Source organism: Triturus cristatus, chromosome 4_2 (genome assembly GCF_964204655.1).
Source record: "Triturus cristatus chromosome 4_2, aTriCri1.1, whole genome shotgun sequence".
Classification (NCBI taxonomy): Eukaryota; Metazoa; Chordata; class Amphibia; order Caudata; family Salamandridae; genus Triturus; species Triturus cristatus.
Genome location: NC_140586.1, coordinates 343,817,919 through 343,833,662, shown reverse-complemented (window position 1 = coordinate 343,833,662; position 15,744 = coordinate 343,817,919). Strand labels below are relative to the sequence as shown.

General features: G+C 42.6%; 1 long non-coding RNA gene across 1 annotated transcript in view; it reads right to left on the bottom strand.

The window, feature by feature from the left end:
• Positions 1-1,641: 1,641 nt before the first annotated feature.
• The window catches only part of LOC146833848 (uncharacterized), a 36,765-nt gene continuing 22,662 nt past the window's right edge, over positions 1,642-15,744 (bottom strand). Inside the window, exons 4-5 of the long non-coding RNA XR_014960276.1 lie at positions 9,109-9,158; positions 1,642-2,764 (exon numbers count right to left, since the gene is read on the bottom strand). This is a non-coding gene — a long non-coding RNA (uncharacterized LOC146833848). The remainder of the gene's footprint in view (positions 2,765-9,108; positions 9,159-15,744) is intronic.

The following is a 15,744-nucleotide window of genomic DNA, read 5'->3' as shown; positions in this document are numbered from 1 at the left end:
ACCCTGGATAGCAGAAGAGGGGTTTCCCTATCCTGTCTGTGAGGCAAGGGCAGAGTAGCTGCTCCTTGTGTGAGAGACTGATTAATTAATCTGTCATGCGTCGTGCACCATCTGTAAAAGAGAACATAGAAAACAAAACAAACAACTTATACTTGTAAGCTTGCTCCGTGGTAGTTCCAAAGTAATGTCCCTTAATCGTGCTTAGGAAAGAGAACGACACCTACATGTGCCAAGTGAGTCTATGACATTGTGGTGTACAGCTCTATCCAGACATGTGCCACTCATATCTGTATCTGTACACAATTAATCAACGTGACAGATATATCGTGCGGTGGCGATTTTGCTCGCATACTGACTGATGATTCATGCCAGTTGGTGCGTACTATCAAAGTAAAAGCTCTCCGTATCTCGCTCTCATACAACACTCAAGCCGTATCTGTGAATGAACATAGCAACTGAGAACATGTGCGATTGTTATAGACACATATGCAGAGGTATATTAAAAGTACACACATGCATCCATTCTTACCCGAACTTCGGAGAGTTCCCGTTTCTCAGGGGACCGCAAGGCTAAAGGGATTTCCTTTTCATTTTCTTAGACTCGGGGTGAGGAAGAGCTGCCCCAACCTCCCAATGCATTTTTTTTCAATATAATGATGATCGAGCATATGGCACACTAACGTCATTACATTGAAAGTGAAACTGAAATGAGCCGATTGGCTCATTTCCGTTTCAGTGCTATGGTGCTCAAGCTTCATCTACTTTTCAACACTTATTTTCCGGCCTCGAAAAGGTCTCGGTGGCAAAACACGTTGTCGGCTGTATCTGATCTTTGCAACTCCTCATCTCATAAAATGATAGCAGCGATTTCTGTTAGATACTGGATATCACATTCCTGTTTCTTGGTTGCGCTATTCACCTATTTATATCTAACATACTGTACACCCCTACTGGTTGGAAGAAGACAAATATTGGTACCTTATAAATATGGAGGATTATCTTTATGATTTAACAAAACAAACCTTGAGTTACTCTTTGTACTATTAATATTCCTCCTGTGCTCCAGACAAACATTTTTAGTCAGTGATGCTCTGGCCATTACTCCAACTGCACTTATGGGAAGAGAAGGTGTAGTCTGTTGTAGCATCTGCCAGACTTGGCTCTTGTTCACTTTGTGCAAACTATAAGACTCGCCAACTCAGGGATGTGCAGTTAACTAGAACCAAGACAAGACATGACAGCTGTTGCAGCCACAACCTCATTTAGTTTTACTGGTCAGCAGGTAAAATCAAATCCTCCACACCTGAGAACTTCAGGTACAGGAGCACTAAGCCAGGCAGGGTAATCTCCCTCCCAGGGATACCGCTCCACCAGATTCAAATCAGGCCCCTTATGGGAGAGTGGTTAGTGACATAGAGTATTCTACTGTGATGTGATGGTGGCATTACATTTTAGCACATGAGCTTACCTTTCACAACATCAGTAAGTGTGACAGTGGTGTCTCTGACAATCCGCTTCCCCCTGCTGGTTAAACAGCACCAGCACCCACTCAATCTTTTAGATCGCCCTTTGCATGACATTATATTACAAATAGATACACAGCAGATGATGAGACACAGATCATAAACACAAACAGCAAGGTCAACTCAAGTAACTTTATTTGGGCATAACAAAGGATACATACAACTATAACGGAAACTGAATGTTTATTGTATAGGAAATTGGTGGTATTTCTTGAGATTATTGGGGGTGAATATACACCACACCTGTGTAGAGTTTTCTAAGAATAGGGTGAGGTGCTATTGGACCAACTCACCTTTAAACGTAAAGCAACTGTTCCACCATAATGGCCTCATATACTGGCAAGCATGGTCTGATACAAATGATCTGCACAGTGAGACAATCATTTAATATTTGTGTAACCAAGAGAATCTTCCAGTCAGTTCTCCTTGGCATCTTCAGACTTTGGTAATCATCGTATGGACCATGACCGTCACAATCTGAGCTGCGAACTGGGCCAGTTGTGGGCAGTATCCGTTTCCGCTATGATTATTAGCTTAGTCCATATAAGCTTTTGTATCTTCATACAGATTTACGTTTTAGCTAGCTACATTTAGCACCTCCTCAATGTCCTTTAAACCTTCATGCTTTTGTATTCCCAGGAAAACATCACTACTCCTTTGCCTCTGGTCCAAGAATCTGCACATATGTTTATGGTATACAATGAGGATGATTGAAAACTAATGGGAATATCTATGGAACTCAGTCATTTAATTGTTAAGTGTTCCCTTTTGCCTTCACAGGATAGGTCATGCCTATACAGCAATTTCATGAGTACACCCTTCTTGGACTATCCCAGATGTACTTGCTCTTTCAACTCTCAACTGGTACCGTGATAGTCTTTGAAAGACTTCCTCCAAATGGGTTCACCCAGAACAACTCTCTACTATGCATGGATGTCTGAGAAGTGGCAGCGGTATTATGTGGCTCCATACTGTTGAAATCTTCATCATCAGGAGGGAAAGAGTCAGATGAGATCCTCAGCATGGGTTTTTTGGTTCAAGTTCATTGGGTGGTGTTTTAATAGGAAAAGGCAAAAAGGATGATTCTCCACTTAAAGATCAGAGAGGTATGACTTTGAAGCATTCAATCAGTTTGAGCGTTGAAATTGTAACTCTGCACTGGTGTTCTGGCTGTAGTAGCACAAAACAGTATATCCAATCTAACAGCAACTGGGAGACACAGCATGACAGCGCTCAGTAATCTAGAATCACAGAAGAGATATTAAGCAAATAAACAAAATGCAATTTTTTTAAACCAACAAAATACATTTTAATTAAATTGCTTTCCTATAACTGCTGCTAACAAACACTACTTTGTATCACATATAAACATGCCTCCCATTGTTTTCAGTCGACCCTATCCAAAAACCAGATGAACCAAATTTGCCCTAATCTTCCAGGACAGATGGTAAAACAGCAGAAAGAACCAGGAAAATTTTGGATGTCTGGTTAACCTAGGCAATGGTAACTTCTGGTATGATTGTGTATCAGTCACAGTACAGCAGCTAGTACTAGTGATGCATCAACAGTAGGCCTTCCTGGCCATTCAGATTGTAGCATGATACACAATTCAAGTAAAGCAGCCTAAGCTGGCAAAGTTAGCAGAGCAGATAAACAATCTTTTTTTGCCAGGGTGGCCAGGATTTTAAATGTGCTTAATACTTGTAGTGGGACACCCTGACGACCCAGTTGCTCTGGATTGGTTTCTGGCAGGCTTTTTGGCAGATTTCCGGCGGGGTACTGCTCGTTAAAGGCCACTGCAATTCACCACACATCATCTTTGACTGTGCCAGTCTTAGCTCTAAACTGCTTCCAAACTACTCCTGAACTGCTCCAGGCTCCAAGCTGTGCAAATCAGGCACTGGTCAACCCTGCTGCCCGCCACTATGGTCTGCAACGCCGCTATGATCTGCAGCACTGCAGTGTTGCAATATATGTTGGCAGCTTTAGCAGCCGCTTGCAGCCTTGTTGAAAAACATTGAAGCTGTAACTTCTTGGCTGTAAATTTTCAGAGAGGAAGCGGCACGGGGTGTTGCATCACCAACAATGAGACAGTAGCTAGGCTACAGCATTAAAATATTAATCGATCTCAACAAAGCATATGACTGGGGAATATTAAAGTTTAGATTCACTGTAATGATATCAAACCAGCAAGAAATCACACTTAATCATTACATTGTGATCTTGATGAGAAAGAAAAATAGTTATTTAAAAAAAATAACCCTATCACTGGACGGAATAAAATCACAATATAACTGCCTTCCTTCTAATTGGATATTTGCTAGACCCATAGCATATTTACAACATGAATAAAAAAAGACAGTGTAGCTGACCATGGCTAAGCACACCCCGTTTCTGAGTCACTTGGTGAAGTCTTGATTTGTGCACACGACGTCCGGAGCGTGCTACACTTTGGTCCACTGCAATCGCAGATACAAAATGTTGAGAGATAAGGACGGTGCACAATATAGCACAAATTACGTAGTTTCGGTCTTGTGACACAATCTTTATTTTCTTTTTACAGTACGGCACAGCCAACGCGTTTCGTTCCTACGGAACTTCGTCAGGGCTGAAAAGAATATATATACACATAAAAACCTTTACAGTAGGTAGGACATACAAACATTACAACTGTTAGACATGTATATTTTAACATATATATGAACACATATATAAAACTCTAGACAATGCATAACATCAGGATGGTTAAAACACATACACCATAACAAACGTAAACTTCTTCACATATTGGAAAAACATAATTTGCAGCACAAAAAAAAAAGAAAAAAAAAATTAATAAAAGACTAAATACACAATCTCAAACACATATCACAACACATTTTGGAAGGAACCAATATTTTTACCTGTAAAATTACCAAAAGGGCACAAACATGTACAACCTCAAAGAACATGTAAAAATACATTAAAAGACATATACAAAAAATCCCAAGGATATGAAGACCAAAAAAGTTGCAGGTAGGTGTATATAAAGTGAGAATCTAAACAGTGTACCATGAGGACCTATCTACATACATAGAGAACACCTGCAAAAATTGGACCTCCAACATCCCATCTTATTGGTATAATACAAAATAAAGCGATCATTTGGTTAAGAGAAGGAGGCCATATGACCCTCTAAATACAAAAACGAGATCATCATTGTGGCAAAGTGCAGCAACGTAAGAAGGCCTCAAATATCCTAACACAAGGACATCAATACTCGGTAATAGTCTCACCTTTTATTGCATCCGTTTAAGAAAGATCCTATGTGTCCATTTCATTCTAACTTCCTGATATTGAAAGCAAAAATTGCGTTGATCTAAAATTAAGCAAAAGTGGGAAAGCAACGAGTCAAAACAAACACGTCAACTTGAGCTTTAAGTACGAGCAAGAGAGCATAAACAAACGAAATCACACGAAGTCAGAGTCTCAGTCCCATCTAGGTATTGGTTTCAATCGCCTCAAAAAAACAAGCCAATAGATAATCGGTAATTGCACATTGTCCTTTCCTAGTGTCAATAAACAAGGAATAGGGACATATTTCTGTCCCTATCCACAAAGAGTCCGAGAAACAGGGTGTTTATAGTAGGCGTCTTATACATATTTGAGCAACCATCATAGAGCAAAGAGACTTAGCATAGGGTACTCGTAGATATCACAATGCAGATCCAATGTAATCGTATTGGTTCAGACACATACCAGGGAAAAAACCCTATCTGTGCTAATATATGCGCACGGACATTGGTCGAACACGATAAATAAATAGTTAAAAAATAACGATGTCCGCTTACCTCCCAGTATAACGAGATAAACGTAATCCTCACGATAGAACGAATATCGGTCCTATCCAATCATAAGTTTCATTTCTAAAGTGCCAAACCAAAGAGATAATAAATACATGGTATCACCCCAAACACGACAAAATTACGTTAGGCAATAGTTTCATCTTCCGGATAAATAAACAATACAACACAAAGAAAACCATGTCCTAACCTGGAAAGTCTCCATGCCGACCATAATAACGGTCCACTCGTAGTGTTTCAAGCAAATTTGAGTAACCCGCCATTGCCGCTTTCGCGTTCTAAAATCCCTCAGATTACCCGCCATGCCTCTCCCCAGGTCACATGTCACACCACGTCGACCATTGATAAATACAAGCGCAAATAGTGCGCCATATTGTAATAGTATCAGGAGCTCACAGTAAGCTCAATATTGATGAATAAACGTCTACCATATTATTCTAAATCAAATATACGGCAAGTACAATCATTTAAAATGTTAGCCAAATGACGACAGACATAATAAAGTCATAAAGCGATATTTCATTGGCACACTTTATATTTAGAGAACCGATACGTAAAAGGTTTATATTTTAGAAAAAAATCTCCGAACCAATTATACGTCTGATATATTAGAATATATTAAAAATTATGGTGATCACGATTTAAAAAAGAACAATCACACCCCCAGACATAAACCCGGTGTGCTAGACATGGCAGATAGAAACCAAGAGTGGACACACGCGCCATATTGGAGTATTAAAGTTGGTGGAAATAACTACTCCAGAGAAGTATCCATAATTCCAACCGATCACCACACCATGATCTCAACACAAACGGAAATATTATATTTTTGTAAGGGACAACGTTGTTCATAGGTAAGTACCATATATAGTACTGAGACGAGAGATCATGGGACAGATTAAATCTAGTATGAGTCTCCAAATAGGACCCGCACGTACATTACTAAACCAGAAATGAGATCTGTGTGTATAAGTCTACTGTACAACAGATACTTAAACATAGACCTGAAAGAAACCAAAACCATAGGAAGACAATCCTCATCTGTGTGGAAAGCAATTTGCCAGGGGCAAAGGATTAAAATAATGAACTCACTCACATCATAATCATTTTGGGAGATGTTAAGTCGCTGTGGAGTAAATCAACAAACAACTTATGTAACTATAATCAGAAACATTGTGTTTACTTGATATATCTCCTACATATATCCGGGATTGTAGTAGATAAATTACAAAGAAAGTAGTGCATTTCACAATCCGTATTATGCCCCAGACTAGTGGCCCTTAGATTACATATCCATTTTGATTCTTTTTGACGCAAAAATAGTTCCCTATTACCACCTCTCGTTAGTACCGGGACATGATCAATGGCATGGAACCAGAAAGACTGATCACAAGGGTGTTCTTGCGCATAGTGGTTCGTTATGGGATATCTCGTATCTTTAGTTTTGATTGCACGTCGGTGTTCCTGCATTCTTATTTTAAGACTACGAATAGTGCTACCAACGTAAATGATTCCACAATTGCAACCTAGAACATAAACCACATATGTAGTATTACAATTCAAGAAGTAATTGATCACATAATTCCTACTGGTATTGTAACAAAAATCAAGCGTCTTATTCTTGCCCATCGGGCAAACATTACACATTCCACAAGTAAAGAAACCCTTTGGTTTCTCAGACAGCCAGGAAAGTGTACTTTTGGGTGTTGTAACATAACTCGGGCATAGTGTACTTTTAAGGGCTCTCCCCCTTCTGTAAGTAATGGAGGGTCTATTCTCAATTGACTCGTTAAGTCCCGGAATTTCCGTCAAAAGGGACCAATGTCTACGGAAAATGTTGAAGATGGCACTACTATGTGTAGTATATTGGGTGACAAACCTAATTCCAGAGTTGGTACCCTCCCTAGTAGGCTTGTCCAATAACGTATCGTTTCTGCTTACATTATGAATTCTCCGTTCCGCCTTCATTAGGACTTTCTTTTCGTACCCCCGTTTACTGAATCTCCCAATGGTGTCATTGATGTGGGTCTTAAATGTGTCCTCCTCACTGCAATTGCGTCGGATTCTTATCATCTCACCATATGGGATGTTATTTATTACAGAACGTGGGTGTGCACTCTTAGCGTGCAACACTTTAGAAATGAAACTTATGATTGGATAGGACCGATATTCGTTCTATCGTGAGGATTACGTTTATCTCGTTATACTGGGAGGTAAGCGGACATCGTTATTTTTTAACTATTTATTTATCGTGTTCGACCAATGTCCGTGCGCATATATTAGCACGGATAGGGTTTTTTCCCTGGTATGTGTCTGAACCAATACGATTACATTGGATCTGCATTGTGATATCTACGAGTACCCTATGCTAAGTCTCATTGCTCTATGGTGGTTGCTCAAAAATGTATAAGACGCCTACTATAAACACCTTGTTTCTCGGACTCTTTGTGGATAGGGACAGAAATATGTCCCTATTCCTTGTTTATTGACACTAGGAAAGGACAATGTGCAATTACCGATTATCTATTGGCTTGTTTTTTTGAGGCGATTGAAACCAATACCTAGATGGGACTGAGACTCTGACTTCGTGTGATTTTGTTTGTTTATGCTCTCTTGCTCGTACTTAAAGCTCAAGTTGACGTGTTTGTTTTGACTCGTTGCTTTCCCACTTTTGCTTAATTTTAGATCAACGCAATTTTTGCTTTCAATATCAGGAAGTTAGAATGAAATGGACATATAGGATCTTTCTTAAACGGATGCAATAAAAGGTGAGACTATTACCGAGTATTGATGTCCTTGTGTTAGGATATTTGAGGCTTTCTTACGTTGCTGCAATTTGCCATAATGATGATATCGTTTTTGTATTTAGAGGGTCATATGGCCTCCTTCTCTTAACCAAATGATCGCTTTATTTTGTATTATACCAATAAGATGGGATGTTGGAGGTCCAATTTTTGCAGGTGTTCTCTATGTATGTAGATAGGTCCTCATGGTACACTGTTTAGATTCTCACTTTATATACACCTACCTGCAACTTTTTTGGTCTTCATATCCTTGGGATTTTTTGTATATGTCTTTTAATGTATTTTTACATGTTCTTTGAGGTTGTACATGTTTGTGCCCTTTTGGTAATTTTACAGGTAAAAATATTGGTTCCTTCCAAAATGTGTTGTGATATGTGTTTGAGATTGTGTATTTAGTCTTTTATTAATTTTTTTTTCTTTTTTTTTTTTGTGCTGCAAATTATGTTTTTCCAATATGTGAAGAAGTTTACGTTTGTTATGGTGTATGTGTTTTAACCATCGTGATGTTATGCATTGTCTAGAGTTTTATATATGTGTTCATATATATGTTAAAATATACATGTCTAACAGTTGTAATGTTTGTATGTCCTACCTACTGTAAAGGTTTTTATGTGTGTATATATATTCTTTTCAGCCCTGACGAAGTTCCGTAGGAACGAAACGCGTTGGCTGTGCCGTACTGTAAAAAGAAAATAAAGATTGTGTTACAAGACCGAAACTACGTAATTTGTGCTATATTGTGCACCATCCTTATCTCTCAATATTTACAACATGCTTGAAGCATTGCTTCCATCAGCACTTCTTGTGGTCACAACCCACCAGTCACACCTCCATGTTCTCCACCTCATTCCTACTGGTCCCCACTGATATTGCCCATCTCCACCCAGCACAAACACAGCTCAAGAACATAGGGAAACAGACTGAAGAAATGAGACGTACCACGGCTGGGGTACAAGTAGTGAGTCACTGATGGCAGGCAGAAGAAGCTCCTAAAAACAAGAAATAAAAGATTTATAGGGGAAGAAAGCATGATCAATATCTTATCTTATCCCATCCGGTATTTATTAGCTTATCTCATCTGTCAGGGTGTTAATTATCTTATCTTGTTACGGTATTTATTATCTCATCTGTTAGCAGATTTTGTTTGTTATAGTATCTGTTGTGGTATCAGTAATGATATCACTACTCTTACCTCTCACCTCTTATCTCCTACCTCTTATATCTCATATATTTGTTTATCTCACTGTTCGCTCTGATATGGCTTCCACTTAGCTCTCCTTTCTCATCATTTTTGTTTCTCAACTCTCATGTTGTTTCTTTTATCTCTTGTTTTTAGCTTGCATCTCTTACATCTCTTATGTCTCTTAATACATATCCTTTATGCCTCATCGCGTATCTGCTGAACCATATCTCTCATTCATATTTTTATTAATTTCTTTTTGTTCAGTTCTCGACTGATCTAGTACAAAAACACATCAGGTTTTGCCAGTGCTCGTAAGTGCTGCCCTGCAACATCCTCTCCCACTGCACCCAAAAAAACTGGTCTTCATTAGTCCCTGCTATTTATGCATTATGTATCACACACCCTTCTGTTTAACGACGCTACCACAGTACTTGAAACCTCACCAGAGAACAGTCCTATTGGAAGCATGTATATCCCTTCCAAAACATGACAAATCTACCCTGCAGAATCTGTTGCCATTGCACTAGTAATTCCAAGAGAAATCGGCGCCAAACTCCCTGGTAATGCCCCAGTACTTGCTCCTGTTCTGTTTCATCAATCAGGACACAGTTCTACCAATGGATCTCAGTCCTGACCTGCAGAGTCCCTTCCCATTGCAACAGTCAGGCCTCTTTAGGCCAGCACTGCCAAAACCACTGATAATCTCATGACTACAGCTGTACTTCTAATAATCACCTGACTGCAGCCGTCTTTCTAATAATCTCTTGACTGCAGCTGTTTTTCTAATAATCTCCTGACTGCAGCTGTTTTTCTAATAATCTCCTGACTGTAGCTATTTTTCTAATAATCTCCTGACTGCAGCCGTCTTTTTAATAATCTCTTGACTGCAGCTGTTTTTCTAATAATCTCCTGACTGCAGCTGTTTTTCGAATAATCTCCTGACTGCAGCTGTTTTTCAAATAATCTCCTGACTGCAGCCGTCTTTCTAATAATCTTCTGAATGCAGGTGTTTTTCTAATAATCTCCTGAATGCAGGTGTCTTTCTAATAATCTCCTTACGGCAGGTGTCTTTCTAATAATCCCCTGACTGCAGCTGTCTTTCTAATAATCTCCTGACTGCAGCTGTTTTTCTAATAATCCCCTGACTGCAGCTGTCTTTCTAATAATCTCCTGACTGCAGCTGTCTTTCCAATAATCCCCTGACTTCAGCTGTCTTTCTAATAATCTCCTGAATGCAGGTGTCTTTCTAATAATCTCCTTACGGCAGGTGTCTTTCTAATAATCCCCTGACTGCAGCTGTCTTTCTAATACATCAATCGAAGCACCGCTCTATCAGTACATTTCCGTTCCAACCTGCCGAGTCTCTTACGATTGCAGAATTATTTTAGTCAAGTGATTGAGGGCTATATTAATACCTCTTTGTCCCTTGGAGCCTCGCATGAATGGGAACCATCGGACATCAAAGTAATGTCGCCTAGAGGAGCACCATCTGCTTGCCTAGCACAGACTTATGCCAAGGTAGGAAACCTTCAGGTTGGGTCGAGATCAATTTCTTTAAACATGAAGAAGGCTCCTAGTATACTCCAAATGGTGTACTGGAATGTGGCCGGGGTGAAGTCGGAAATGGCCTTCTAGATTGGATCTAATATATTGAATCCTTTGACATCTGTATTCTCCAGGAAAGCTGGAGCACATCCCCTGTGTATGCCCCAGGCTATGTAACGTTCCATGGCCCAGCATATTTTCATGATCTTTGTCGCCCTGCGTGGGGGTTGTTAATCTGGGTTGGCATTGCACTCCATTGTATAATTTGCAGACTTCCATCTAGCAGCCCAGATATTTTAGGTATCAAACTCAAAGGCCAGAATGGCGTCCCCCGCGACGTTTTTAATGTCTACACCAAAGGGACTAATTTTGCCAGGGTATGCTGGGGTGGCCAAGGTCAGCTTACTGACCCAATTGATGTTGGCAAGGGAACACGTTCAGGCTGTGTCCTGGCACCCACACCCTTTTCCCTCTTTGGGAATGGTGTTGCCCTGTAGCTTTCTCAAAATCCAGCAGATGCCCTTACTGTGTGTGTGTGTGTGTGTGTGTGTGTGTGTGTGTGTGTGTGTGGGGGGGGAGGGTAGTTGTGACTAGGGGTGGGCGGAATTTGCGTAGTTGCGCTATACAAAGCTCGGCGAAGCGGTAAAAATCTCCACGAGCAAGCAAAAGTTCCACGAACATGCGTAATTGCTTGTTCCACCTGTTCGGGATGCTTTTTCTTGTTCGCGAACGCTGTGTGCGTGCTCAGGGAGAAATATCACGCGAACACGCATTTTGAAAAAGAGTGAACAAGCAAAAAATTCCACGAAGACGCGGATCGCAGAATTTTTGGCAATTCCGTGTTCTCCGCGTAATGCAAAATTACCCAAATTCCACGAGCAGAATGGAATTTACCGCCCGGGCCTAGTTGTGACATTGTTTGCTGATGATCATTATTAGTTTCCAAAACACTAGGATTAGAGGTCATTACATCAAAGACAAAGCTTTTATTGCTTAATCCTCCCAAATCCTATAGAGGTAAATTATTATTGGGAGGTATTCCTATGGAAAGGGTTAGCACCATTGATTATCTAGATATCACACTTACAGAAGATATAGGTCTTGGAAGCCCCTCATGACCAAGATGTCCTTGAAGCATAGGCAACTAGTCAGGCCTCGATTAAAGAACAGATAACCTCATTCAGTAAACCAGTGGCAGCCTCCCTCCAGATCTATGATTCCAAAGCAGTAAGCTCAGCCCTCTATGGAGCTGAACTGTGGGGCTTTGAAGGGATAGATGACCTGATCCATTAAGGTTGGACTTGGGTAGAGTCCCAATTACAGATAAGCCTAAGCTACGCCCTCTCCTGTTTTGCCTCGTCTACTCCTGAGTGGCTCCCGTACGCCAATGCCCTTATGGAAGTTAGTGCACTCGATTATTTTAAAAAGATAGGCTGGATACGAAGTATGAAATCCTTGCTAGCCGCAATTAGACTAGAGGGTCTTTGGGATGTTAACCCCTTGTGTGCCCATGACGAGCTGGACTCGTCATGGAGCACAGTCGCGCTGTGCCCATGACAAGTCCAGCTCGTCATGAGGCATTCACTGGGGAATCCCTCTGGTGCGGGCTTCCCTTTTACTGCAAATAGCCTCGGGAGCTGCTTCCCCAGCTCCCGAGGCCCCCCCCTTTCACTGTAATGACGATCGGCGCGCACGTCGCGCCGACGTCATTACAGTGAAAGTGAAACTGAAATGAGCCAAGAGGTTCATTTCAGGTTTCCAGTGGATCCCTGCTTGGGGATCGCCACAGGAGGGCGATCCCCAAGCAGGGATCCACCCACTAGACACCAGGGAGGGGGGAGCATTCCCTTGGGCAAGGGCCTTTGCTCCCCCCAAATAATTTGGGCATTATTTAGTCTTTTTGCCCCCCCTGGGGGGCAGTAGCCCCCAATCTGCCCCCCCGGGGAGGCAAAAAGCCCACTAGACACCAGGGAATTTTCAAAAAAATAAAAATAGGGGTGGGGGCCCCCACCCCACAATAATCAGTCTTTCTGCCCCCCCCCCCCGGGGGGCAGATGGGGCATTGGCCCCTAATCTGCCCCTTCGGGGGGCAGAAAGCCCACTATACACCAGGGATTTAATTTCTTTTTTTTTAGGGTGGGGGCTGCCCGAAACAGGCACGCCAATGCCCCCACCCACCCACCACCATTACAGCCTTTCTGCCCCCCGGGGGGGGGGGGGGGCAAAAAGACCACTAGACACCAGGGAATTGTAAAAAAAAAAAATAGGGGTGGGGGCCCTTGCCTGTCGCTGGTACTTGGGCCTCCCACACGAGTGAGGCACTGTTTTTATCGGGAGACGCGGGGTAGGAAATTTGTGTCAGCCCGGTGATGCCACAACTTTCCCACACAAAAATGTGTGAAAAAGGTGATTTTTTCAGCTAAATTTGAGGTTTGCTGGGCGTTCTGGGTAAGGAAACGTTGGGGGATCCACGCAAGCCATACCTCCCTGGAATCCCCCGGGTGTCTAGTTTTCAGAAATGTGTGGGTTTGGTAGGTTCCCTGTTGGACTTGGCCCTTTTTGCAGGGTCATCCCTAAACTTTTTGCTTTCCTCCTGTATTTTTTCTGACCTGGTGTTGGCTGTTTTATGACTCTGGGCACCTTACCACTGCTGATCAGTGCTAAGGTGCATATGCTCTCCCTATGGTAAAATGTATTATGTCAATTGACTTCCATGTTTGGCTTATTTGGTTTACTATCAGTCCCTAGTAGAGTGCACCAGGGGTGCCAAGGGCTTGTATATCCAAATGTTGCTAGTGGGCTTGCAGCACTGGTTGTGCCACCCACAGAAGCAGCCTGGTAAAATGCGTCTAAGGTCTGCCATTGCAGAACCTGCATGCAGTCTGGTACTGTCATGCTGACTGGGCAAGTGTCCCCACTTGCCAGTCCCTAAACCTTCCCTTACCTTCATATTAGTCACCCCTAAGGTAGGCCCTAGGGCAGGGTGCATTGTAAGGATAAGGTAGGACATGCCCTGAGGTGTGTGGCATGTCCTAATAGTGAATTACAGCCATTTTCGTTTTTCACTATTGTAAGGCTACTCTCCATAGGCCAGAATGGGCTGCTAGATTATAACACTCTATAATCCTAGCAGGCTCATGAAGCATGGTAGAAATTTGTGTTTAGTATGCCTGAACTCAGAATAATAAAATACATCTTTTAGTAAAGTTAATTTTAATATCCTGTGTTTGCAAATGCTACTTTTAGAAAGTTAGCATTTGCTGGCTTAACCATTTCAGTCCGCCTCTGGAGGGGAGGGCTATCTTCTTTGTGTGTAGCTTGAGTGACAGGGCTGGGAAGTTCCAGGAGACAGGCTGGGGCTGCCAGGGGGTGAATAGAAAGATTACACCAGGATGGGTGGGAGGAGTGCACCTTGACTCTGAATAGGACAGTGCTCTGCCTCCACAATGCTGGCTCCACCCCCTGGGGAGCGTCTGATGTCTCTGCCCTGCCTGCTGAAAGAAGAAGCCAGAGTCTCAACAACAAAGTGCTCCTCACTGAAAAAAACTGGATTGGGATTATGCAAAGGCCCCCCTGGCCTGTAAAGACAAAAGAAACTGAGTATAAATGTAGGAGCCCTGCTCCTAAGAAATCAGATCCCGATTGAACTACGAAGGAACTCTGCCTGACTAGAAGGACCTGGAAGAAGCTGAAGGAGGAGTAACTTTCCCTGACCTGGGGGATTGGCCTGCAGTTGGTGCCTTGCTGAGAAAGGAGAGGAAAAGACTGAAAGAGACTTTGCACTTTGTTTTTCAACTATCTCCAAGGGCTTGGAAGAAGAGCTTGCCCCCTAAACTGAGTCCCAGGACCATTGGACTCATCTGCCTTCAAAAAGTTGCCTGGACAATTCTTTCTTGTTTCCCGCTGGATTTGGCCCCAGTACGCCTCGTACTACATCAGCCGCGAAGCCATGTCACAGTGTGTCTACGCTGAACCAATAAGCGTTAGTACGCACCGTATCCCTCCCGGCTGCATTGCACCTCACCTTCCCCGCCGATTCGAGACGTACATCCCTGGCTGCCGAACCCTGTACGCCGGACTCAAGCTTCGCTGTCTCGCAGGTACAGTCCATACGCTGCCAACGTACTGCACCGTGCCGTACTCAGAGCCGAGAAGCCGCAGTACGCTGATCCTCCCCGTACGCTGTACGGCGCCGAGAAGTGTCGCCGCTGATCCGCACCGAAGGTACGGCCCGAACGCCGACGCCACGGACTCTGCAAGCTGATCCGGCTCATCCACCCGTACCAACGTCACGTCCCGACGCCGCGACTGGACCAGACCGAGTACGCTGCCGAACTACGACCTGGACCCATCAACTTGTCCCGCACTGTCCGTCGCGGACCCCACGAACTAAAGGTACTTTGTTCAGTTCGCAACGCCGTGTGCCCGTCCCGGACCCCGGAGTCCGCACCGATTGTTTAACTCGTACTTTCTTTGTTTTTACTGCGGACGAGTAGTACACTCAGGTACGAACCGTACAAAGCCTGAAAAGAAGCAGAATTGAGTAAAAGAAGCCTATTTTTGCATTTTAAGCCTTTTTGCAAGAACATTGAACTTTGAAATAATACTGTGGTCATTTCTGGTCTTGTGCTAAGCCTTATATAAAGAAACCTATTTTTGATATAACCTTGACTGGTGTCCATTTGTGGTGTGTCATTGTATTACTGTATGTGTTCACAAATGCTTAACCTATGACGCCCTGAGAATAGTCTTGACTGCTTGCGCCACACTACCTAAAGGGTGAGCAGGGGTTATTTGAAAAGGTGATCCCCTTACTCTGACTTAGAATTGAGAGTCGCTGCTTGTCG